The sequence below is a fragment of the Lissotriton helveticus genome (assembly GCF_964261635.1).
Source record: "Lissotriton helveticus chromosome 1_1 unlocalized genomic scaffold, aLisHel1.1 SUPER_1_unloc_44, whole genome shotgun sequence".
Lineage (NCBI taxonomy): Eukaryota > Metazoa > Chordata > Amphibia > Caudata > Salamandridae > Lissotriton > Lissotriton helveticus.
Genome location: NW_027611686.1, coordinates 234365 through 258894, shown reverse-complemented (window position 1 = coordinate 258894; position 24530 = coordinate 234365). Strand labels below are relative to the sequence as shown.

Below are 24530 nucleotides of genomic sequence, written 5' to 3'. Positions count from 1 at the left end.
AGAAACTGTTCTAAAGTTTGGTTGGTTCTTTCGGTTTGCCCATCTATTTGAGGGTGATATGCGGTAGAAAGCCTGTGATCAATTCCCAACACCTCACACATTCCTCTCCAGAACTTAGAGACAAATTAGGGACCGCGGTCGGAAATGATAACTGTGGGCAACCCATGTAGTTTCACCACTGAGTCCAAGAAAACAGCCACCAGTTCTTTAGAGGAAGGCACTTTCTTTAGAGGGATGAAATGACTCATTTTAGACAAGAGATCTACTACTACGTAAATGGTGGTATAGCCCTGACATGGTATAGCCATGAAATGGTGGTATAGCCCTGACATGGTGGTAAATCAGTCATAAAGTCCATACTGATAGTATGCCAGGGTGCAGGGGGTATGGCTATATGCTTTAACAGCCCTGTAGGAGCACAATGAGAAGCCTTTTGGCGGGCGCATATGGCGCAAGCGTGTACATATTCCAAGACGTCTTGAGACAATGACTCCCACCAAAACCATCGGCGGCATAACTCAAGAGTCTTCCGCCCACCCGTATGGCCGGCCAAAGGGCTACTATGACACCATACAATGATCTTTTGTCTCAAGGGTGAAGCAGGCACAAACATCTTGTTATCATGGTAATAAATCCCTTCCTTGATAGTGTGAAGAGGATTTTGTAACCATTCATCCGATGGGATGGTGGGTAGTAGGCTTTTGAGGTCTTCTAGAAGTGTGTGATCTTTCTCTCCCACCCCAAGGATCTTATTTTCTGGGATGATGGGAAGCGGTTGTTCTCTGTTGGAATGGTCAGCTAGTCCTAGCCGGGATAACGCATCTGCTTTCCCCTGTTGTGTGCCAGGCCTGTAAGTGATCACAAAATCATATTCACTAAAAAACAATAACCACCTCATCTGTCGGGGCGTGAGCGCTCTGGCGGATTTGAAAAATTGCAGATTTTTATGATCGGAATAAATGGTGACCACATGAGGAGACCCTAACAAATGATGTCGCCATTCTTGAAAGGACAATTTGATGGCCAACAGTTCATGCTCCCCTATGGTGTAGTTTCTTTCTGCAGGCAGCAAGGTCTTGGAAAAATAAGCTATGGGATGCATTTGACCTGTATCTGTGTCTCGCTGGGATAGAATCCCTCCTACAGCATATTGTGATGCGTCAGCCTCCACATAAAAAGGTTGAGAGTTGTCTGCGTGACGGAGAATAGGAGCTGAAGTGAACTTCTCTTTTAAGGCACAAAATGCTTGTTCTGCCTCCAATGTCCAAACAAACGGTACCCCTTTTTTCAATAGTCTTGTGATGGGGGAAACCGTGTCAGAAAACCGATCAATAAAGCGCCGATAAAAATTGGCGAATCCTAGAAAGGATTGTATTTCTCGAACTGAAGTGGGGCTTTTCCATTGCGTCAATGCCTCTACTTTTTTAGGGTCCATTTGAAGGCCACCAGGTTTGATGGTGAAACCCAAGAAATCAACTTCTGAGGTATGAAAGGTGCTTTTGTCCAGTTTGGCATATAACTGATTCTCCTGCAACTTCTGTAAGATTTTCCGGACATGCTCTATGTGTTCTGCTTCGTTTTGAGAGAATATAAGAATATCATCGATATAAACTATAACGAAAACATCGATGTACTCCCTCAGAATGTCGTTAATAAAATATTGGAATGCCGCCGGGGCATTGCATAACCCGAACGGCATTACACAATATTCATAGAGACCATATTTTGTGCGAAAGGCAGTTTTCCACTCGTCGCCCGGTTTTATCCTGATCCAATGGTAGGCACCCCTGAGATCGATTTTAGTGAAGATTTTCGCCCCTTTTATCTGGTCTAGAAGGACAGGAATAAGAGGAAGGGGATACTTGTTCTTTATGGGGATTTTGTTCAGGGCTCTATAATCCAGGCATGCCCTGAGCCCTCCTTCCTTCTTATCAATAAAAAACAAAGGGGAAGAAACAGGCGACGAGGAAGGACGGATGAAGCCTTTAGCAAGCATTTCCTCCAGATAATTTTTTAGATAGTCATTTTCTGAGGGAGTCAAGGCATAAATGCAAGTGCAGGGTAAGTCAGCACCGGGTATCAGGTCAATCCTACAATCATAGCTCCTGTGTGGAGGCAATTTGGTGGCTTCCTGCTCACTGAATACGTTTGAGTATTCGGCATACTGGTCAGGTAAGCATGCATCCACCCCTGCTTGTACTGCACAACATAGTGGCAAATCTGGTTCCTGGGCTTCTTGGTAGCAGTGTTGCCTACAGAAAGAAGAACCCAACGTAACCGTTCGTTTTTCCCAATCTATCGCAGGGTTGTGGATCTGCAACCAAGGGACACCCAAGATGACACCAAAATTGGGAGCATCAATTAGGTCAAATACAAGGGACTCGGAATGTCCGTTATTGAACACAATGGTCAGTGGAGATGTTTGGTAACTAATCATTCCAGAGGATAATTCCGAACCGTCTACGGCCCAAATGGCTTCAGGCTGAGGTTTAGCTACAAAGGCAAGCCCCAATTGTTTGGCTAGGTGGATGTCAAAAAAATTACCTGTAGCACCGGAATCTAAGAGAACTGACATGGTGTATGGTTTGTTCTCTAAATACGTGAGAGTAATGGGTACAATAAAATGTTTAACCACTAGGACGGGTTTAGAGGAGATCTGTGGAGGTTTTGAGCTTAAGGAATCGATCTCTCTGTTCCTCAAGCTTTCGAGTTTTCCGAACTAGTAAGACTGCTTACTGATTGCCTTGGATTTTTTGGACGCACAGGACATTCTCGAGCAAAATGCCCTCCCTTGCCACAGTATAGACACAGATTGAGCTTCCTTCTTTTCTCTTTTTCCTCCGAGGATAGAGGCCCGCGTATTCCCCCTATTTGCATGGGCTCAGGGGCGTCTCTGGTTATGGGTTTCTCAGTTCTGTGGAAAACCATTTTGGGCCCAACAGTGCGAGGCCTTTCTCCTTTTCTCTCATGCAATCTATGGTCTAATTTAACAACCAGGTCAATAAAGGAAGCACAATCCTCTGGTGGGTCTACTATCTGGGAGAGTAGGTCTTTAAGTTCTTCACCCAACCCCCTGTAAAACAAAGAAGTTCTCTTGTCTTCAGGCCAGTGGGTTTCGGCTACTAGGCGATTAAATTGTGTTATGTACGAGAGCAAATCCTTCGACCCTTGTCGAAGGTTTAGTAACTCAGTGTCACTGGCTTGCATGTAGGCATGCTTAGCAAAAAGACTTCTCATTTTTTCTTTGAACAGGTCAAGGTCATATAACAAGGGATCGTTATTCCGTACCAGCGGCACCGCCCATTCTGCCGCATTCCCGACTAGATAGGATATGATAAACGCTACCTTAGCAGAATCGTCCGGAAAGGACGCAGCTTTGCACAAGAACTGGAGTTGGCACTGGTTCATGAAAACTTCGTATTTAGAGCTATCCCCTGTAAATCTTTCGGGCATGGCTAGGGGCACAGGGTTAGGGGTGTTTACCGTGACTTGCACAGGGGAGGCCTGAGGATCAGGGCTAGCTCGTGGGTCTTGTTCTGTTGGGGAAAGTGTAAATTTGGCAGGCTGGATATAACTTTTGCGGACTTTAGGGATGGTGCCTGTTCTCAATTGATGGACTTTCGCAACTAGCCTCTCATTTTCTGTACCTAATCTTCCTACTTCTGTCTGTAGGGCCACAAAAGCTGCCATTAAGTCTTCCATGGAAAGGGTCTGTGGGACAGGGCCTGACGCCTCCATAGATGTGTCGGAATTCATCCTCGCTCAGGGGAAGGAAAATTTGTGGGCTTGGCTTTCTGTTAGGAGAAGGGCCAACTTCCACGGGAGCGAAGACAAATCCCCACACCTCCAAGACACAGCAGCAGGAATGCGCTAACAAGGTAGACCACACTCCTATCTGTTGTATCCTAAAAGTATGAGGGAATTTACCCAAGGAGTGTCCACCACTCTCCTCATACGTGGGGTAACAGAATAGTAGAAAAGGCGTCTCCAGGGGGGGGTGGTCCAGGCTAGGAAACAAAGATCAAGTTAGGAATAGACACAATCCCTATGCTTACATGAAACACCATAAAACATTGACAAGTGTGATTACTCATGGATCTTACCCCAAGTGTAGATCGGGCCGGCGTCAACGATGAGTCCAGGCAATCAGGGAGGGGTCCAAACAGGACTCACGAAGGACTCAACACACCTCTGACGCAAAGCAAATGGTAAGGGTAGGTGAGGTGAACTGGCCGGCTGACTAAAGAGGACCAGGCCAGCGGAGCAGTAACACCAAAACACCAGACAAAACACACACAAAACAGGAAAGGAGTGAGGGGCACCGACCGGCTGCACAGGGGGCGAATACAGCGGAGCAGCACCCACTCAGGAGGTGAGACACCCGGCCCCTAGGAGGATAGGGCGGAGCGCTCACTCTCAAGAGGAAAAACCACTAAAGCAAAGGGGCAAACCAAAGAGGTAACAGTGGTAGCAAAACCAGTATAAAGCAGAGAGTGAACCGATTACGCCCGCAAAATGCGTGAGGAATAGCAGGGCGTCGCGTTCACTGAAAACGAAGCGGCAAAGAATACCGCTTTCACAACCAGACACCACACGCACACTCACAGGGCAGAAAAGCGAGTAGCAGAGGGTCAGGAGAATCAGGTATAAGGCGACTAGAAGACAGAGCCCAGCAGAGCTCTAGACGGCAGCAAAGCAACTCGAACAGGAACCAGGAAGTGGGAAGGGGGCGTGGTCACAGCAAGTAAGCCAAGCAATGATGGGAGGGCCCAGCTTCTCCTTATCCCACTTAGGGAGCGTCAGGAAAGTACGGATTTTGACGCTAAGGGTTCAACTGAAAATGCACGAACCAGAATGAAGCACACTTGCCAATGTTAATTCCTAACACGTATGACATTTTGCTTTCTGAGGCTGACTGGCCCCCACCTTTTGTGCTCGCAGCTCCGCGAGGGGAGGAGGTAATCCTTCCCAGTTTCGCGAACACGGTCTCGAAAGAGCATGCGCTGCACTTTGCAGAAGAGTGGGCTCTAGCGCTGGCGCCGGCTGTGTACCGCAATCAATGTGGTTGGGATAAATTGTCCCCGTGCCACGAAATACCTTTACGGTCTCAGCCGCAGCCTCAACCTGAATATCCCATTCGACGTGAGGCCAAGGCTTCCGTCGTGGCAATCATTGAACAATTGGAATATCAAGGTGTAATTGAAACATGTGTGTCACCGATGAATAACCCTCTTTTTACTGTAAACAAGCCGGACGGTTCATATCGTTTGGTTTTGGATTACCAGCATTTAAACTCGCATTGCCGTACCTGTGCAGTACAGAATACTCACGGCTCTGCTCTAGTGAATAGTCTTGTGCGTAAGCGGTTTAAGACCACGCTTGACATTTCCAATGGTTTTTATGCCCATAGACTGCATAGTCTGAGTTCCCAATGGACCTCATTTACTTGCGGCGGTGTCCAGAAACAATATCGGCGTTTGCCTATGGGCTATAAGAATAGTCCTGGGATTTTCACTGCCCGCATAGTCTCTCTTTTGGAGAGAATCGACCCGGATGCTTGTTCGTATGTGGATGACATTAATCTCACAGACGACGAGCTTTGGGAGCATCTGTGTCGTGTCAACGGAATAATTTGTGCCTTTGCAGATATGGGGTGCAAGTTTAACTTTGCAAAATCGCACATTGCAGAGTACACAGTGTTGTTTCTGGGCTACGAGCTCAACAATGAAGGAAAGGGTTTAGCACCTCACTTCCTGGAGAAATGCGCTCAGCTCCGCGCTCCGACAACACTGAGAAAATTACAGTCTTTATTGGGCTTCTTAAATTTCGGAAGGACATACATTCCGGAATATGCCCAGCGTATCAAGCCTTTGTATGCTTTGATACAACCATCTTTTTCCAAATCATGCTGGCTGCCTGAGCATTCAGCTATTCTGCAAGCATTGCAAGCTGATCTGCTGGCTTCTAAATTCTTACTGACTCGTGATAACCAAACCAACCTGGTGGTAAGAGTAATCCCTGGGACGGTAGGTTTCACGTACCTGACTTTTAATGAAGGAGACACAGTACCTATTGCTTACAAGTCACACTTGTACACTTCAGCTGAAATGCGATTTTCCACTGTGAAGAAAGTTTTAACGGCTGTACAGATGACAATTCTTAAGGAACGTGCCCTGTCACAGGGAAAACGCATGTTGGTTGTTACCCCGTGTCCTGCCTTGGAGGCAGTTACGAAAGCCAGTGTACCGAATTCTAAAGCTTTGCATCCTCGGTGGATTCAATGGGCTGCATCCTTGACGTCCCAGGATGTCACGTTTATTTTTGACGCCTCATTACGGTCGCAGGAGTACTTACAGTATGAATTTGTTCATCCGACTCCCTTAGCAATGCGGCCTTTGGAGGATTTCCATTGCATCATTTACACTGATGGTTCGGCGCAGGTTGCGCATGGCTCTAAACATGCCTACGTTTCCGCATGCGCCATTGTGGTGGGTGCCATGGTGAACGATGAGTTCAAGTCCAGTGTTGTGCACACGCAGACACTAGGGGACTGCACCGCACAGTTGGCAGAACTTCGTGCTCTGATGCTTGCGTTGGAGTACGCTGATCCTAGTGTGACGACTCTTATTGTGAGTGATTCTTACTACTGTGTCCAGTCTTACAATGAGAACTTGTTCTTTTGGATTCAGAATATCTTTCGTGATTCCAAGGGTAGCACAATAAAACATAAAATGATCTGGGTCCGAGTGGCTGAGCTTAAAGAGCAGTTGCCACTTGTGTTTGTGATTCATACTCTTGGCCATCAGCGTGTGGGAGTTCACGCTGTCGGTAACTCGCTTGCTGATGAAGCGGCGAAATCAGCGGTATCAAAGTATTTAGTTGCAGCAGTTACACGGTCCAAAAGTAAAATAGATGATGACATCTTGGCGGCTGTTGCTGCCACTGAGAAGGGAGGTAAATTTCCTACGGGGTTCCCTTCGAAGTACACATACCACTTAAGTCCCAATAAGGTTCCTTATGTGAAAATTCCTGACGTTGGGGAGCGTTTGATTCCCAACTTGGATCGCAGGGCTACGTTAATTACAGCGGCTCATGAAGGCGTGGCGTCTGCACATGCGGGCGTCTCGGCCACTGTAACACAACTACAACAACGTTTCTGGTGGCGGGGACTGTACAAACAGACGCGCGATTATGTCCTTCAATGTGACATTTGCAGCAGATTAAGCCTTCAACTGCTGCGCGTCCGCCTCAGACACAGTTGTACATATCTAATAAACCACTAGGTTGTGTTTATTTAGATCACTGCGGTCCTTTTTCTTCTGATACTGCATATAAGTACATCTTAGTAGCAGTTGATTCATGCACACGCTTTGTGTGGGTGTGGCCCCATCGCAGCGCTGATTCACGGACTGTCATTAAAGATTTGCGTGTCTTTGTAGGGATTTTTGCCTGTGGTACCTTCCATTTGGATCAGGGTCCGGCTTTCGCCTCTAAGGCATATAAGGATGCTATGAATTCGATGGGGGTCCAAGTCAAGTTTTTGTCTCCATACAGACCTGAGGGTAATAGTGTAGTGGAACGAATGAACCGTGACTTAAAGCAATCTTTGACAGCACGAGTTATAGTCACTGGCAGTAACTGGTTGGCCCATCTCAATGGCGTGCAGCGTGCACTTAATAATCTCCCTAGAAGGTCTCTGGGTGGGCGGACCCCATACGAAATGCTCTTTGTTATCAAGATGTATGTCCCTGACCTCGACGGTCTAGACTGCGTGGCCCAGGCCACAGCCTTTGACGTAGATGAACATTGCAATGTTTTACAGGATCTACAAAAGACCAGAGACAGTCTTGCAAAGGAACATTTGCCCTCCACGTCGGATGATGCGTTGCAGATCCCGGTAGTTGGCTGGCTACCCCGAGTTGGAGAACTGGTTCGGGAGAAGATCGATAACAAGAAAGAATTTGGTCCTTCCTATCGAGCTCCGGTTCCCGTGCTTGGAGTGAAGGGCACAAGAACAGTCATTTTACCACCACTTCCAGGTCGTAAGGAAAACAGGTTCATTTCAATTGACAATGTCAAATTACACAGGGTGGCTGATTCTTCATAGTATGACACCGGCTATCTCCTGTCTTTCGATTGTGAGAAATTCTGTTTTGGCCACTACTTCTAATGCTGCGCTAGAAGTGGCCCTCGAGATGCCTGCAGTTTCCAGTCCTTTACTAAGTACTTTACCTGTTACTAACATTAATGACATAGATTACACCTTTCCAGCTGACTTATCGATGCCTGATTTACAGACTCGTTTGGCCACAGACTCCAGATTTTCATTTGACTCTGTTTCAGTGAATTCAAAAAAGCCCTCACGTTTTGCAATTTGTGCCACATTATTTAAAAAACATTTTTTGATACCTCCTTGGACATATATTTGGCTAGTGCTTTTTTCAATTTACCTTTTTATGTATTTGAATTTGAATTTAAAAAGCTTATATAGCGCATCGTACACCATTGCGGTTTCTTGGCGCTTTAACGGCTTGCAATAACCTAGTACTGGACCATTCAGAGTGGTTTTGTGTTTTATTTTTTCCGTCTTATTGATGGACACTATGTCGAGGAGAGAACATGCATTCGGTATCTTAATGGAACTTTGGCCCCACTTTCCTCGTCACATTCTGCGCACAGACTGAAGAGAGACTTGACTTTTGTTAACATCACTGCTTGGCCGGTTCTTGATGGGATTGTGTGGGATGCGGTTAAATTTCAAATCCATGGCCCTACTGAAGTAGTTAATGTCCCTAATGTCCTCAGAGTGAACATGGGTGATGTGGTGAAACAAAACATACGTTCTGATGATTGGGATATCCAAGCCGTAGAAGCGCTGTTCTCTGATTTGAAATACTATGCTGCCTTTGATGCTGAGGATTTATATTTAGATTCTGCTGATTATGGTGATTTGTATTGCTTTCAACATTTTGGCAACCATTTCCTTCATAAAACTAGTTCCAGAAGGGTTACTGTAAATTACACACAGTGGGAGCATTGCCCAGCCCCTTTACAAGGCAGCTCTAGTAAATTTTTTAAAAGGTACACGTATTTTACCGACTTTAATCAATCAAGTCCTGAGTCGTTTTATTTTAAAATGACACAGAAGTCCATGTCCAAAGTTAGACTTACCGATACTAAATTATTGTACTCAAAGTCCTTTCTAGACCAGTTAGCTGTTGAGGGCTACGAGCTATGGAAGGAAACCATTGACCTTAAATCAGTTTGGGGTTCTAAAAGTTGGCAGGTACAAGGCACTGAGGCTTTGCACCATGCATGTCTCATCCCAAATCATATGTTGTTTTTAAATTCCACCGTTTTACAAACAACATGCTTTGGATTGGCTACTTCTAAAAAATTAAATATACCTACTATCCCTGATTTAGAGGAATATTCCGGTTGGAATAATGTTACACAGTTTTCCATTCGAGAATTGCAAACACTATTGCACAATTCATCCTTTAATATTTCCAGTTTGGATTCAAAGGGTTGGCTGATGTGGCACAGAAGCTCGGATTCTTGCCATCGTCGCTTTCTGGGTTTGGCTGACGGATTTACACAAGTCAGGCCGGATCCCCGGTTTGATAGTGAGCATTCAGTCACCACTTACTCAGTGGGCAAACTGTGTCAGAATTGGTTACAACATTCTACTTTATCTGCTGTTAAATTACATCTATCCAAGTTGACTGATGATGTAGATTTGAATGATTTCATTAAAGGCCCGGCTAGTGGTAGATCAAAAAGATGGGTCTATGCGATTTACAATGAAATCTGGAAGGCTTCACAAATTGAGGCTGCTAAACGTCTTAGAGCAATTGATCAAGCTAATTTGGAAAAGGTGCTTGCGGTTGTGGATAACAGTATTAACAGGCTTTCTTCCCGAATTTACACATTGAATAATATTGTGTCTTCAGTTGTTGATATTGTACATGATGAAGTGTCTGTGTTATACCATGGTCAAAATCAATTACGTTCCATTATGCAATTTGCGTGGACCCTACAGACCCTTAAGGCTGGTCGGGTGCCTTGGAATTACATGAACATGTCCTCTCTCTTTGCCCCTTTTAACCTAACTGAACAGCAGCGGATGCTTTCAATGCGTGATGCATCTTTTTCCATGTTACACATTGAGAGGTTTGAATCATTACCATTTTCTGTAGCTGAAGCCACTGCTGCAACGTGGCTTATCCACGGGTTAATCACATTACCTTTTGCTTTGTACAAATTTACAAATTGTATGCGATATATTGCCATAGGCAGATATGAACCGCTAGGTAGCTCATTTCTCCATGAAGCATGGTCGCTCCCATTTACTTATCGATGCATGAAAGACGACAAAGAAGTTTATCTTAATGGGGAGGAGTGCACAGAGTCACCTGATCATTCATTGATATGCAGACACATTCAGTTGCACGGTTCTTGTAACCAGGACCGGCCGAATTTAGCCTGTGTTTTAAAAGGTACTCCGGTTCCCGCGATAGTTCCCACGTTCACTTTACTGGCGAATGGTAGTTATTTACTGTTGAATAACGAGGAATGTTGTGGGTTAATTATTGGTATCGCTTATGTGGTAACCGTATCAGAACGTGTGGTGTGTTGCAAAAACATTCTGTATCCTCCTACACATGGGAATTCAGCGGTTTCCATCTGGCCGCGTATCCCAACCTTGAAAGCAGAGTTCAATGGTATGAGTAGAATAAGAGCCCTTTTGTCTCAAAAAGAGGTGGCCCTGAGTTCGGACCGAGAAACATTCGCCCTTCACATAGCTAACACGCGCACAGAAGTGCATGCGCTTTTAAATACTGATTTCCCATTAAATTTCAGCGAGCTGGTTCGTCAAATCTTTAATGCCTCCTCCACAACTGGTCTCGCACACTTTTTTTAAATAGTTAGTAGTGGTCTCGTGACTTCCTTCGAAAAAATATTTGGAGTGATCCCTGCATTCTTCCATTCTATATTTTCAAGCCTGTTTGGTGGCTTCCCTGTTTTGCTGGCATTGGCCGCAGGAGTTCTGGTGATATTTTGTTTTATTCAAAATGGATGCCCATCCTGCGTTAGGAGCCGCTCAGCCCCTCCTGCCGTTGTTTCGTGACCGGATGTTTGAATACTATGGTGCACTGCCGCTTGCGACTTTAAGCACGGCATTTGGATTATCGTTTCGATTTTCCTACTTTTCATGTGTCCAGCCTGTGTTTCACTGCCTGAGCTGTGATTTTGACTGGGCCATTGATTTGTGTCTCTGCAAGACGGTGTCTCCTGATGTCGATTTTAATCATCTGATGGGTCCCGTAGTGGCTCACGAGTTGGTTTGTTCTGGCGAAAGGATTATGGCCTTGGCAGCGATGCATGGACTACTGGGTTCGTGGAGTATACTCGCAGCAGCGCAAGATTTCTTAGCACAGAGCTATGTTGAAAATCCACCGAGTTGTCCTCTGATGTTGCTAGAGACTCCGGTGCTGGATGAGCACGTGTGCTCTTTCCCATTATTAAATTGGATGGCTGAACTTTTTTCGGATGATGACAGTGATTTCATACTGGAGGCTGTGGCTGCATATTTTGCATATTCAGTACTGTCCTAACTTTTTGCTAATAGCACGTTCCTGATTGCATTTCTTTTATTATTAGTTTTGAGTGTTCTTTTTTGGTTAAGAGACCAATAATTTTTTTTAAGCCCCGGCCTATTGGCTCGTATATAAGTGGGCCGTACATTTTAATGTTTATAACTTTTTAGTTTGACCGATGTGAAGTGATCGCATCTGCTTTTGAAAGTGGCGTTAGCTCATTCAAGTTGGACTCTGCTTTCATGTTATGCCCCTTGGTCTGGCCTTACCTTGTTTTTACCGTGCTCGGATCATTGGGGGGGGGGGGGGGTGTCATATAGTTGCTTCGTTTCTACATACTGTGTTAAGTTAGCATGAGCTTATTAAATGTTTAAACGCCATTTTTCCTTTTGCTTCATTTTGCACACAACACATAATTGTTATTGTAGCTTTCAACCTAGAAGAGCGTTGTGATTTACTTGAGAATAATATGTTATTACTCTGATATCAGCTTTGCTTGGTACACTGTTGGTACACTGTCTGCACAGTGAGTGCTGAAAACCTTCAAGGATAACTCAACACAGTGTTGTTGTGAGGTCTGATCTTCGCACCTCACTAGCCATAACATAAATGCAGCTGCTGCCAAAATCTAGCTTTACGCGGGTTTTATATTGCTTTGCACAGAGCACACCCACACACTTGATGGTGCTTCGCATGCAGAGAGCTGGTGGAAGATGATGTGATCCTCTGCCACTGAGATTTTGAGGTATGGGCCCGCCCTGCTAAAACCCAAATGAGACCTTCATAGATATAATATACTATGCTAGTTAGGGAGGGTGAGAAATAGGTATTGTTAATTCCTATTCATTTCAGCATATTAATATGCTGTCACCGTTCGCTTTCTATGGACTAGTAACTATGCTGATAACTTTGTTTCTTATATGTTTGATTGTATTATATAAGATACTGTGTATGAAAACCCTGCATTAGTAAATAAATATTTCAAATATGCACGTGTCCTCTTTTACTCTGCGTTCTGGTTTGAAATGATTATATAGCGAAAGAGTGTTCATGTGTTCCACGATACCTGAGGTATTCTAAGTTCATGTTCTGGTCTGTCTAACCATTGGGAGTTTGTTATGACCAATGAGACACTGTAGCTAGCTTGGCAAGGGGATTTTTGGATACTGAGGTGAGTTTTGGGCCATCCTAATTCACTGAGGTTCCAAATCTCTATGCACAGTTCTGTAGGAGAACGGAATTCCCGCTACAGCACCATGTGAGCCCGCTCTGCTTATGAGCCGTAACTCGCACCGTCCCGAAGGGCCGCTTCACCCGCTTCACCATCCCCTTTGAGCCACACTGCTTGTCGCATCCCCAGCCGCTGGAGGCCCCAATCTGAGTGCACCGCAATGAAAGTTTGGCCCGTATGTATGAAGCGTTTCGGCCCCTTGCACTGCACTATAGAGAGTCCACGAGCAGCCCCACACTAAAACGTGCGACCCGTACGCCCAAAGCGAACCAGTCGACTGATATCGCGCTGCTGGGGAATTGAAAAGCATCCCCTCCTGGAGGCACGGCACGGACAAACGCCTCGCACAGTGAACGCCTAAAAGACCCAGGCCGTCCACATCGCTCCCCGAAATCCCGCTCCAACGCCTCGCCCAGAGACGCCTGCAACGAGCCGGACTCACATCGGAAAGCTGCCTTCACTCATGCCAGCGCTTCGTCCGCGTCGGACGCATTTCAAGGTACTGTACGATTCGCACCATGTCTGTGTGTGCACTGGACCGGAGAGTCCGCAACATTTAGTTAACTCTTTGTTGGTACGATCTTCCCCAAAAGAGCTGCACAGTCAGTGCGAAGCGTATGGAACATATAGACACGCATTTTTAAACCAAGAACTGCATTCCTAATAGTATTGTGGTCATTTTCACTGCCGTTATTGGATCTTGTGCTAAGCCTTATATAAAATATTATCATTTTTGATACAAACCTAGTGTGGTATCCTTTTGTGGTGTTGTCCCTGAGTTACTGTATGTGTTCACAAATGCTTAACCTGTAAACGCTTCTGAGATAAGCCCTGTCTGCTTGCGCCACACTACCTAGAGGGTGAGAAGGGGTTATTTTAGAGGGTGATCCCCTTATCCTGACTAGAGGAGAGAGTCCATGCTTGTCACAAGTCCTTACCCGTGCCAACCAGAGACCCCCAATTCTAACACAGGTAGTTTCTCGTGGCTGAGGGTCTTCCCAGGGCTGAGGGACTTCTTGCAGCTTAGGGTATTCCCATGGCTGAGGGTCTTCCCATGTCTGATGGTCTTCCTGTGGCTGAGGGTCGTTGCTGAGGGTCTTCCCATGGCTGAGGGTCTTCCCGTGGCTGAGAGTCTTCCTTTGGCTAAGGGTAATTTCCGAGGATCTTCCTGTGGCTGAGGGCATTCCCGTGGTTGAGGGTCTTCCTGTGGCTGAGGGTCGATGCTGAGGACATTGCTGGGGGCTTCTTGCAGCTGAGGGTGTTCCCATAGCTGAAGGTCTTCCCATGGCCGAGGGACTTCCTGTGACTGATGCTCATATCTGAGGGTCTTTCCGTGACTGAGGCCTTCCGTTGGCTGAGGGTCTTTCCGTGACTAAGGATGTTCCTGTAGCTGAGGGTTGTTGCTGAGGATCTTCCAGTGGCTGCTGGTCTTCATGTGTCTGAGGGACTTCTTGCAGCTGAGGGTCTTCCCATGGCTGAGGGTCTTCCCATGGCTGAGGGTCTTCCCATGGAAGAGGGTCTTCCCGTGGCTAAGGGTCTTCCTGCGGCTGAGGAAATTCTTGCAGCTGAGGGTCTTCCCATGGCTGAGGGTCTTCCCGTGGCTGAGGGCCTTCCCGTGGCTGAGAGTCTTTCCATGGCTAAAGATATTCCTGTGGCTGCAGTTTGTTGCTGAGTGTTTTCCCATGGCTGAGGGTCTTCCCGTGGCTGAGGGTCTTCCCATGGCTGAGGAAATTCTTGCAGCTAAGGGTCTTCCCATGGCTGAGGGTCTTCCTGTGGCTGATGGTCTTCCTGTGGCTTAGGGTCATTTCAGAGGGTCTTCCCGTGGCTGAGGGCTTTCCAGTGACTGAGGGACTTCTTGCAGCTGAGGGTCGTACCATGGCTGAGGGTCTTCCCGTGGCTAAGAGTCTTCCTGTGGCTGAGGGACTTATTGCAGCTCAGGGTATTCCTGTGGCTGAGGGTCTTCTCGTGGCTGAGACTTGTTGCTGAGGATCTTCCCTTGGCTGAGGGCCTTCCCGTGGCTGAGGGTCTTTCCATGGCTGAGGGACTTCTTGCAGCTGAGGGTATTCCCATGGCTGAGGGTCTTCCCATGTCTGATGGTCTTCCTGTGGCTGAGGGTCGTTGCTGAGGGTCTTCCCATGGCTGAGGGTCCTTCCGTGGCTGAGAGTCTTCCTTTGGCTAAGGGTCATTTCCGAGGATCTTCCCGTGGCTGAGATCCTTCTCGTGGCTGAGGGTCTTCCTGTGGCTGAGGGTCGATGCTGAGGATATTCCCGTGGCTGAGGGTCTTCTTGCAGCTAAGGGTGTTCCCATAGCTGAAGGCCTTCCCATGGCTGAGGGACTTCCTGTGGCTGATGCTCATAGGTGAGGGTCTTCCCCTGGCTGTGGCCTTCCCATGGCTGAGGGTCTTTCCATGACTAAGGATGTTCCTGTAGCTGAGGGTTGTTGCTGAGGATCTTCCAGTGGCTGAGGGTCTTCCTGTGGCAGAGGGCCTTCCCATGGCTGATGGTCTTTCTGTGGCTAAGGATGTTCCTGTAGCTGAGGGTTGTTGCTGAGGGTCTTCCAGTGGCTGATGCTCTTCCTGTGGCTGAGGGTCCTCCCATAGCTGAGGGTCTTCCCTTGGCTGAGAGTCTTCCTGTGGCTGAAGGTCATTTCAGAGGGTCCTACCGTGGATGAGGGCTTTCCAGTGGCTGAGGGAATTCTTGCAGCTGAGGGTCTTGCCATGGCTGATGGTCTTCCCGTGGCTGAGGGTTTTCACATGGCTGAGGGCCTTCCTGTGGCTGAGAGTCTTCCCGTGGCTGAGGGACTTCTTGCAGCTGAGGGTCTTCCCGTGGCTGAGGGTCTTCTCATGGCTGAAACTCGTTGCTGAGGGTCTTCCCTTGGCTGAAGGCCTTCCCGTGGCTGGGGGTCTTTCCATGGCTCAGGATGTTTCTGTGGCTGTGGGTTGTTGCTGAGGGTCTTCCCATGGCTGAGGGTCTTCCCATGGCTGAGGGACTTCTTGCAGCTGAGGGTCTTACCATGGCTGAGAGTCTTCCTGTGGCTGATGGCCATCCCGTGGCTGAGAGTCTTTCCATGGCTAAAGATATTCCTGTGGCTGCAGTTTGTTGCTGAGGGTTTTCCCATGGCTGAGGGTCTTCCCGTGGCTGAGGGTCTTCCCATGGCTGAGGGAATTCTTGCAGCTAAGGGTCTTCCCATGGCTGAGGGTCTTCCTGTGGCTGATGGTCTTCCTGTGGCTGAGGGTCATTTCAGAGGGTCTTCCCGTGGCTGAGGGCTTTCCAGTGACTGAGGGACTTCTTGCAGCTGAGGGTCGTACCATGGCTGAGGGTCTTCCCGTGGCTAAGAGTCTTCCTGTGGCTGAGGGACTTATTGCAGCTCAGGGTATTCCTGTGGCTGAGGGTCTTCTCGTGGCTGAGACTTGTTGCTGAGGGTCTTCCCTTGGCTGAGGGCCTTCCCGTGGCTGAGGGTCTTTCCATGGCTGAGGGACTTCTTGCAGCTGAGGGTATTCCCATGGCTGAGGGTCTTCCCATGTCTGATGGTCTTCCTGTGGCTGAGGGTCGTTGCTGAGGGTCTTCCCATGGCTGAGGGTCCTTCCGTGGCTGAGAGTCTTCCTTTGGCTAAGGGTCATTTCCGAGGATCTTCCCGTGGCTGAGATCCTTCTCATGGCTGAGGGTCTTCCTGTGGCTGAGGGTCGATGCTGAGGATATTCCCGTGGCTGAGGGTCTTCTTGCAGCTAAGGGTGTTCCCATAGCTGAAGGCCTTCCCATGGCTGAGGGACTTCCTGTGGCTGATGCTCATAGGTGAGGGTCTTCCCCTGGCTGTGGCCTTCCCATGGCTGAGGGTCTTTCCATGACTAAGGATGTTCCTGTAGCTGAGGGTTGTTGCTGAGGATCTTCCAGTGGCTGAGGGTCTTCCTGTGGCAGAGGGCCTTCCCATGGCTGATGGTCTTTCTGTGGCTAAGGATGTTCCTGTAGCTGAGGGTTGTTGCTGAGGGTCTTCCAGTGGCTGATGCTCTTCCTGTGGCTGAGGGTCCTCCCATAGCTGAGGGTCTTCCCTTGGCTGAGAGTCTTCCTGTGGCTGAAGGTCATTTCAGAGGGTCCTACCGTGGATGAGGGCTTTCCAGTGGCTGAGGGAATTCTTGCAGCTGAGGGTCTTGCCATGGCTGATGGTCTTCCCGTGGCTGAGGGTTTTCACATGGCTGAGGGCCTTCCTGTGGCCGAGAGTCTTCCCGTGGCTGAGGGACTTCTTGCAGCTGAGGGTCTTCCCGTGGCTGAGGGTCTTCTCATGGCTGAAACTCGTTGCTGAGGGTCTTCCCTTGGCTGAAGGCCTTCCAGTGGCTGGGGGTCTTTCCATGGCTCAGGATGTTTCTGTGGCTGTGGGTTGTTGCTGAGGGTCTTCCCATGGCTGAGGGTCTTACCATGGCTGAGGGACTTCTTGCAGCTGAGGGTCTTACCATGGCTGAGAGTCTTCCTGTGGCTGATGGTCTTCCTGTGGCTGAGGGTCATTGCTGAGGGTCTTCCCGTAGCTGAGGGTCTTCCCGTGGCTGAGAGTCTTCCTGTGGCTGAGGGTCATTTCAGAGGGACTTCCCGTGGCTGAGGGCTTTCCAGTGGCTGATGGACTTCATGCAGCTGAGGGTCTTACCATGGCTGAGGGTCTTCCCATGGCTGAGGGTTTTCACATCGCTGAGGGTCTTCTCGTGGCTGAGTCTTCCAATGGCTGAGGGTCTTTCAGAGGGTCTTCCCGTGGCTGAGGGTTTTCACATGGCTGAGGGCCTTCCTGTGGCTGAGAGTCGTCCCGTGGCTGAGGGACTTCTTGCAGCTGAGGGTCTTCCTGTGGCTGAGGGTCTTCTCATGGCTGAGACTCATTGCTGAGGGTCTGCCCTTGGCTGAGGGCCTTCCCGTGGCTGCGGGTCTTTCCATGGCTCAGGATGTTCCTGTGGCTGAGGGTTGTTGCTGAGGGTCTTCTCGTGGCTGAGGGTCTTCCCATGGCTGAGAGACTTCTTGCAGCTGAGAGTATTCCCATGGCTGAGGGTCTTCCCATGTCTGATGTTCTTCCTGTGCTGAGGGTCGTTGCTGAGGGTCTTCCATGGCTGAGGGTCTTCCCATGGCTGAGATTCTTCCTTTGGCTAAGGGTCATTTCCGAGGATCTTCCTGTGGCTGAGGGCATTCCCGTGGCTGAGGGACTTCCTGTGGCTGAGGTTCGATGCTGAGGATATTGCTGGGGGTCTTCTTGCAGCTGAGTCTGATGGTCTTCCTGTGGCTGAGGGTCATAGCTGAGAGTCTTCCCTTGGCTGAGGGTCTTCCCCTTGCTGAGGGTCTTCCTGTGGCTGAGACTCTTCCTGTGGCTAAGGGTCATTTCCAAGGATCTTCCCGTGGCTAAGGGCCTTCCCGTGGCTGAGAGTCTTCCAGCGGCTGAGGGTCGATGCTGCAGATCTTACCATGGATGAGGGTCTTCTTGTAGCTGAGGGTGTTCCCATAGCTGAAGGTCTTCCCATGGCCGAGGGACTTCCTGTGGCTGATGCTCATATACGAGGGTCTTTCCGTGACTGAGGCCTTCCCTTGGCTGAGGGTCTTTCCGTGACTAAGGATGTTCCTGTAGCTGAGGGTTGTTGCTGAGGATCTTCCAGTGGCTGAGGGTCTTCCTGTGGCTGAGGGACTTCTTGCAGCTGAGGGTCTTCCCATGGCTGAGGTTCTTCCCATGGCTGAGGGTCTTCCCATGGAAGAGGGTCTTTCCGTGGCTGAGGGTCTTCCTGCGGCTAAGGAAATTCTTGCAGCTGAGGGTCTTCCCATGGCTGAGGGTCTTCCCGTGGCTGAGGATCTTCCTGTGGCTGAGGGTTGTTGCTGAGTGTCTTCCCGTGGCTGAGGGCCTTCCTGTGGCTGAGAGTCTTTCCATGGCTAAAGATATTCCTGTGGCTGCAGTTTGTTGCTGAGGGTTTTCCCGCGGCTGAGGTTCTTCCCATGGCTGAGGGTCTTTCCATGGCTGAGGGTCTTCTTGTGGCTGAGGGTCTTCTTGTGGCTGAGGGTCTTCTTGTGGCTGAGAGTTTGCCAGTGGCTGCGGGTCATTGGTGAGGGTCTTCCTGTAGCTGAGGGTCATTTCAGAAGGTCTTCCTATAGCTGAGGGCTTTCCGATGGCTGAGGGACTTCTTGCTGCTGAGGGTTTTCCCATGGCTGAGGGACTTCTTGCAGCTGAGGGTCTTCCCGTGGATGAAACTCGTTGCTGAGGGTCTTCCCTTGGCTGAGGGCCTTCCCATGGCTGAGGGTCTTTCCGTGGCTCAGGATGTTCCTGTGGCTGAGTGTTGATGCTGAGGGTCCTCCCATGGCTGAGGGTCTTCCCATGGCTGAGGGAATTCTTGCAGCTAAGGGTCTTCCCATGGCTGAGGGTCTTCCTGTGGCTGATGGTCTTCCTGTGGCTGAGGGTCATTGCTGAGGGTCTTCCCGTAGCTGAGGGTCTTCCCGTGGCTGAGAGTCTTCCTGTGGCTGAGGGTCATTTCAGAGGGTGTTCCCATAGCTGAGGGCTTTCCAGTGGCTGAGGGACTTCTTGAAGTTGAGGGTCTTACCATGGCTGAGGGTCTTCCCGTGGCTGAGGGTTTTCCCGTGGCTGAGGGCTTTCCTGAGGCTGGGAGTCTTCCCATGGCTGAGGGACTTCTTGCAGCTGAACGTCTTCCTGTCGCTGAGGGTCTTCTCGTGGCTGAGACCCGTTGCTGAGGGTCTTCCCTTGGCTCAGGATGTTCTTGTGACTGAGGGTTGTTGCTGAGGGTCTTCTCGTGGCTGAGGGTCTTCCCATGGTCGAGGGACTTCTTGCAGTTGAAAGTATTCCCATGGCTGAGGGTCTTCCCATGTCTGATGGTCTTCCTGTGGCCGAGAGGCATTGCTGAGGGTCTTTCCCTTGCTGAGGGTCTTCACCAAGCTGAGGGTCTTCCTGTGGCTGAGAGTCTTCCTGTGGCTGAGGGTAATTTCCGAGGATCTTCCTGTGGCTGAGGGCCTTCCAGTGGCTGAGGGTCTTCCTGTGGCTGAGAGTTGATGCTGCGGTTCCCATAAGTGAAGGTCTTCCCATGGTTGAGGGTCTTCCTGTGGCTGAGGCTCATAGCTGAGGGTCTTCCCTTGGCTGAAGGCCTTCCCATGGCAAAGGTCTTTCCATGACTAAGGATGTTCCTGTAGCTGAGGGTTGTTGCTGGGGGTCTTCCAGTGGCTGAGGGTCTTGCTGTGGCTGAGGGACTTCTTGCAGTTGAAAGTATTCCCATGGCTGAGGGTCTTCCCATGTCTGATGGTCTTCCTGTGGCCGAGAGGCATTGCTGAGGGTCTTTCCCTTGCTGAGGGTCTTCACCAAGCTGAGGGTCTTCCTGTGGCTGAGAGTCTTCCTGTGGCTGAGGGTAATTTCCGAGGATCTTCCTGTGGCTGAGGGCCTTCCAGTGGCTGAGGGTCTTCCTGTGGCTGAGAGTTGATGCTGCGGTTCCCATAAGTGAAGGTCTTCCCATGGTTGAGGGTCTTCCTGTGGCTGAGGCTCATAGCAGAGGGTCTTCCCTTGGCTGAAGGCCTTCCCATGGCAAAGGTCTTTCCATGACTAAGGATGTTCCTGTAGCTGAGGGTTGTTGCTGGGGGTCTTCCAGTGGTTGAGAGTCTTGCTGTGGCTGAGGGACTTCTTGCCGCTGAGGGTCTTCCCATGGCTGAGGGTCTTCCAGTGGCTGAGGGTCATTGCTGAGGGTCTTCCCATGGCTGATGGTCTTCCCATAGTTGAGGGTTTACCCATGGCTGAGAGTTTTCCTGTGGCTGAGGGTAATTTCTGAGGGTCTTCTCATGGCGGAGGGCCTTCCTGTGGCTGAGGGACTACTTGCAGCGAGGTTCTTCCCATAATTGAGGTTTTTCCTGTGGCTGAGGGTCTTCGTGGCTGGGGACCTTCCTGTGGCTGAGGGTCTTTCCATGGATGAGGGTCTTCCTGTGGCTGAGGGTCTCCTGTGGCTGAAGGTCTTCTTGCATCTGAGGGTCATTCCATGGCGGAGGGTCTTCCTGTGGCTGAGGGTCTTCCTGTGGCTGTGGGTTGTTGCTGAGCATCTTCCCATGGCTGAGGGTCTTCCTGTGGCTGAGGGTCATTGCTGAGGGTCTTCCCATGGCTGATGGTCTTCCCATAGTTGTGGGTCTACCCATGGCTGAGAGTTTTCCTGTGGCTGAGGGTCATTTCTGAGGGTCTTTCCCTTGCTGAGGGTCTTCACCGAGCTGAGGGTCTTCCTGTGGCTGAGAGTCTTCCTGTGGCTGAGGGCCTTCCAGTGGCTGAGGGTTTTCACATGGCTGAGGGCCTTCCTGTGGCTGAGAGTCTTCCCGTGGCTGAGGGACTTCTTGCAGCTGAGGGTCTTCCCGTGGCTGAGGGTCTTCTCATGGCTGAAACTCGTTGCTGAGGGTCTTCCCTTGGCTGAAGGCCTTCCCGTGGCTGGGGGTCTTTCCATGGCTCAGGATGTTTCTGTGGCTGTGGGTTGTTGCTGAGGGTCTTCCCATGGCTGAGGGTCTTCCCATGGCTGAGGGACTTCTTGCAGCTGAGGGTCTTACCATGGCTGAGAGTCTTCCTGTGGCTGATGGCCATCCCGTGGCTGAGAGTCTTTCCATGGCTAAAGATATTCCTGTGGCTGCAGTTTGTTGCTGAGGGTTTTCCCATGGCTGAGGGTCTTCCCGTGGCTGAGGGTCTTCCCATGGCTGAGGGAATTCTTGCAGCTAAGGGTCTTCCCATGGCTGAGGGTCTTCCTGTGGCTGATGGTCTTCCTGTGGCTGAGGGTCATTTCAGAGGGTCTTCCCGTGGCTGAGGGCTTTCCAGTGACTGAGGGACTTCTTGCAGCTGAGGGTCGTACCATGGCTGAGGGTCTTCCCGTGGCTAAGAGTCTTCCTGTGGCTGAGGGACTTATTGCAGCTCAGGGTATTCCTGTGGCTGAGGGTCTTCTCGTGGCTGAGACTTGTTGCTGAGGGTCTTCCCTTGGCTGAGGGCCTTCCCGTGGCTGAGGGTCTTTCCATGGCTGAGGGACTTCTTGCAGCTGAGGGTATTCCCATGGCTGAGGGTCTTCCCATGTCTGATGGTCTTCCTGTGGCTGAGGGTCGTTGCTGAGGGTCTTCCCATGGCTGAGGGTCCTTCCGTGGCTGAGAGTCTTCCTTTGGCTAAGGGTCATTTCCGAGGATCTTCCCGTGGCTGAGATCCTTCTCATGGCTGAGGGTCTTCCTGTGGCTGAGGGTCGATGCTGAGGATATTCCCGTGGCTGAGGGTCTTCTTGCAGCTAAGGGTGTTCCCATAGCTGAAGGCCTTCCCATGGCTGAGGGACTTCCTGTGGCTGATGCTCATAGGTGAGGGTCTTCCCCTGGCTGTGGCCTTCCCATGGCTGAGGGTCTTTCCATGACTAAGGATGTTCCTGTAGCTGAGGGTTGTTGCTGAGGATCTTCCAGTGGCTGAGGGTCTTCCTGTGGCAGAGGGCCTTCCCATGGCTGATGGTCTTTCTGTGGCTAAGGATGTTCCTGTAGCTGAGGGTTGTTGCTGAGGGTCTTCCAGTGGCTGATGCTCTTCCTGTGGCTGAGGGTCCTCCCATAGCTGAGGGTCTTCCCTTGGCTGAGAGTCTTCCTGTGGCTGAAGGTCATTTCAGAGGGTCCTACCGTGGATGAGGGCTTTCCAGTGGCTGAGGGAATTCTTGCAGCTGAGGGTCTTGCCATGGCTGATGGTCTTCCCGTGGCTGAGGGTTTTCACATGGCTGAGGGCCTTCCTGTGGCCGAGAGTCTTCCCGTGGCTGAGGGACTTCTTGCAGCTGAGGGTCTTCCCGTGGCTGAGGGTCTTCTCATGGCTGAAACTCGTTGCTGAGGGTCTTCCCTTGGCTGAAGGCCTTCCCGTGGCTGGGGGTCTTTCCATGGCTCAGGATGTTTCTGTGGCTGTGGGTTGTTGCTGAGGGTCTTCCCATGGCTGAGGGTCTTACCATGGCTGAGGGACTTCTTGCAGCTGAGGGTCTTACCATGGCTGAGAGTCTTCCTGTGGCTGATGGTCTTCCTGTGGCTGAGGGTCATTGCTGAGGGTCTTCCCGTAGCTGAGGGTCTTCCCGTGGCTGAGAGTCTTCCTGTGGCTGAGGGTCATTTCAGAGGGACTTCCCGTGGCTGAGGGCTTTCCAGTGGCTGATGGACTTCATGCAGCTGAGGGTCTTACCATGGCTGAGGGTCTTCCCATGGCTGAGGGTTTTCACATCGCTGAGGGTCTTCTCGTGGCTGAGTCTTCCAATGGCTGAGGGTCTTTCAGAGGGTCTTCCCGTGGCTGAGGGTTTTCACATGGCTGAGGGCCTTCCTGTGGCTGAGAGTCGTCCCGTGGCTGAGGGACTTCTTGCAGCTGAGGGTCTTCCTGTGGCTGAGGGTCTTCTCATGGCTGAGACTCATTGCTGAGGGTCTGCCCTTGGCTGAGGGCCTTCCCGTGGCTGCGGGTCTTTCCATGGCTCAGGATGTTCCTGTGGCTGAGGGTTGTTGCTGAGGGTCTTCTCGTGGCTGAGGGTCTTCCCATGGCTGAGAGACTTCTTGCAGCTGAGAGTATTCCCATGGCTGAGGGTCTTCCCATGTCTGATGTTCTTCCTGTGCTGAGGGTAGTTGCTGAGGGTCTTCCATGGCTGAGGGTCTTCCCATGGCTGAGATTCTTCCTTTGGCTAAGGGTCATTTCCGAGGATCTTCCTGTGGCTGAGGGCATTCCCGTGGCTGAGGGACTTCCTGTGGCTGAGGTTCGATGCTGAGGATATTGCTGGGGGTCTTCTTGCAGCTGAGTCTGATGGTCTTCCTGTGGCTGAGGGTCATAGCTGAGAGTCTTCCCTTGGCTGAGGGTCTTCCCCTTGCTGAGGGTCTTCCTGTGGCTGAGACTCTTCCTGTGGCTAAGGGTCATTTCCAAGGATCTTCCCGTGGCTAAGGGCCTTCCCGTGGCTGAGAGTCTTCCAGCGGCTGAGGGTCAATGCTGCAGATCTTACCATGGATGAGGGTCTTCTTGTAGCTGAGGGTGTTCCCATAGCTGAAGGTCTTCCCATGGCCGAGGGACTTCCTGTGGCTGATGCTCATATACGAGGGTCTTTCCGTGACTGAGGCCTTCCCTTGGCTGAGGGTCTTTCCGTGACTAAGGATGTTCCTGTAGCTGAGGGTTGTTGCTGAGGATCTTCCAGTGGCTGAGGGTCTTCCTGTGGCTGAGGGACTTCTTGCAGCTGAGGGTCTTCCCATGGCTGAGGTTCTTCCCATGGCTGAGGGTCTTCCCATGGAAGAGGGTCTTTCCGTGGCTGAGGGTCTTCCTGCGGCTAAGGAAATTCTTGCAGCTGAGGGTCTTCCCATGGCTGAGGGTCTTCCCGTGGCTGAGGATCTTCCTGTGGCTGAGGGTTGTTGCTGAGTGTCTTCCCGTGGCTGAGGGCCTTCCTGTGGCTGAGAGTCTTTCCATGGCTAAAGATATTCCTGTGGCTGCAGTTTGTTGCTGAGGGTTTTCCCGCGGCTGAGGTTCTTCCCATGGCTGAGGGTCTTTCCATGGCTGAGGGTCTTCTTGTGGCTGAGGGTCTTCTTGTGGCTGAGGGTCTTCTTGTGGCTGAGAGTTTGCCAGTGGCTGCGGGTCATTGGTGAGGGTCTTCCTGTAGCTGAGGGTCATTTCAGAAGGTCTTCCTATAGCTGAGGGCTTTCCGATGGCTGAGGGACTTCTTGCTGCTGAGGGTTTTCCCATGGCTGAGGGACTTCTTGCAGCTGAGG

At 50.4% G+C, this 24530-nt stretch overlaps 1 protein-coding gene and 1 pseudogene across 2 annotated transcripts in view; one reads left to right on the top strand and one right to left on the bottom strand.

The window, feature by feature from the left end:
- LOC144806088 (uncharacterized) overlaps positions 1-24530 on the bottom strand; it is an 851437-nt gene that overhangs the window by 637284 nt on the left and 189623 nt on the right. The window lies entirely within an intron of this gene.
- LOC144806090 (uncharacterized) lies at positions 10019-11131 on the top strand (annotated as a pseudogene).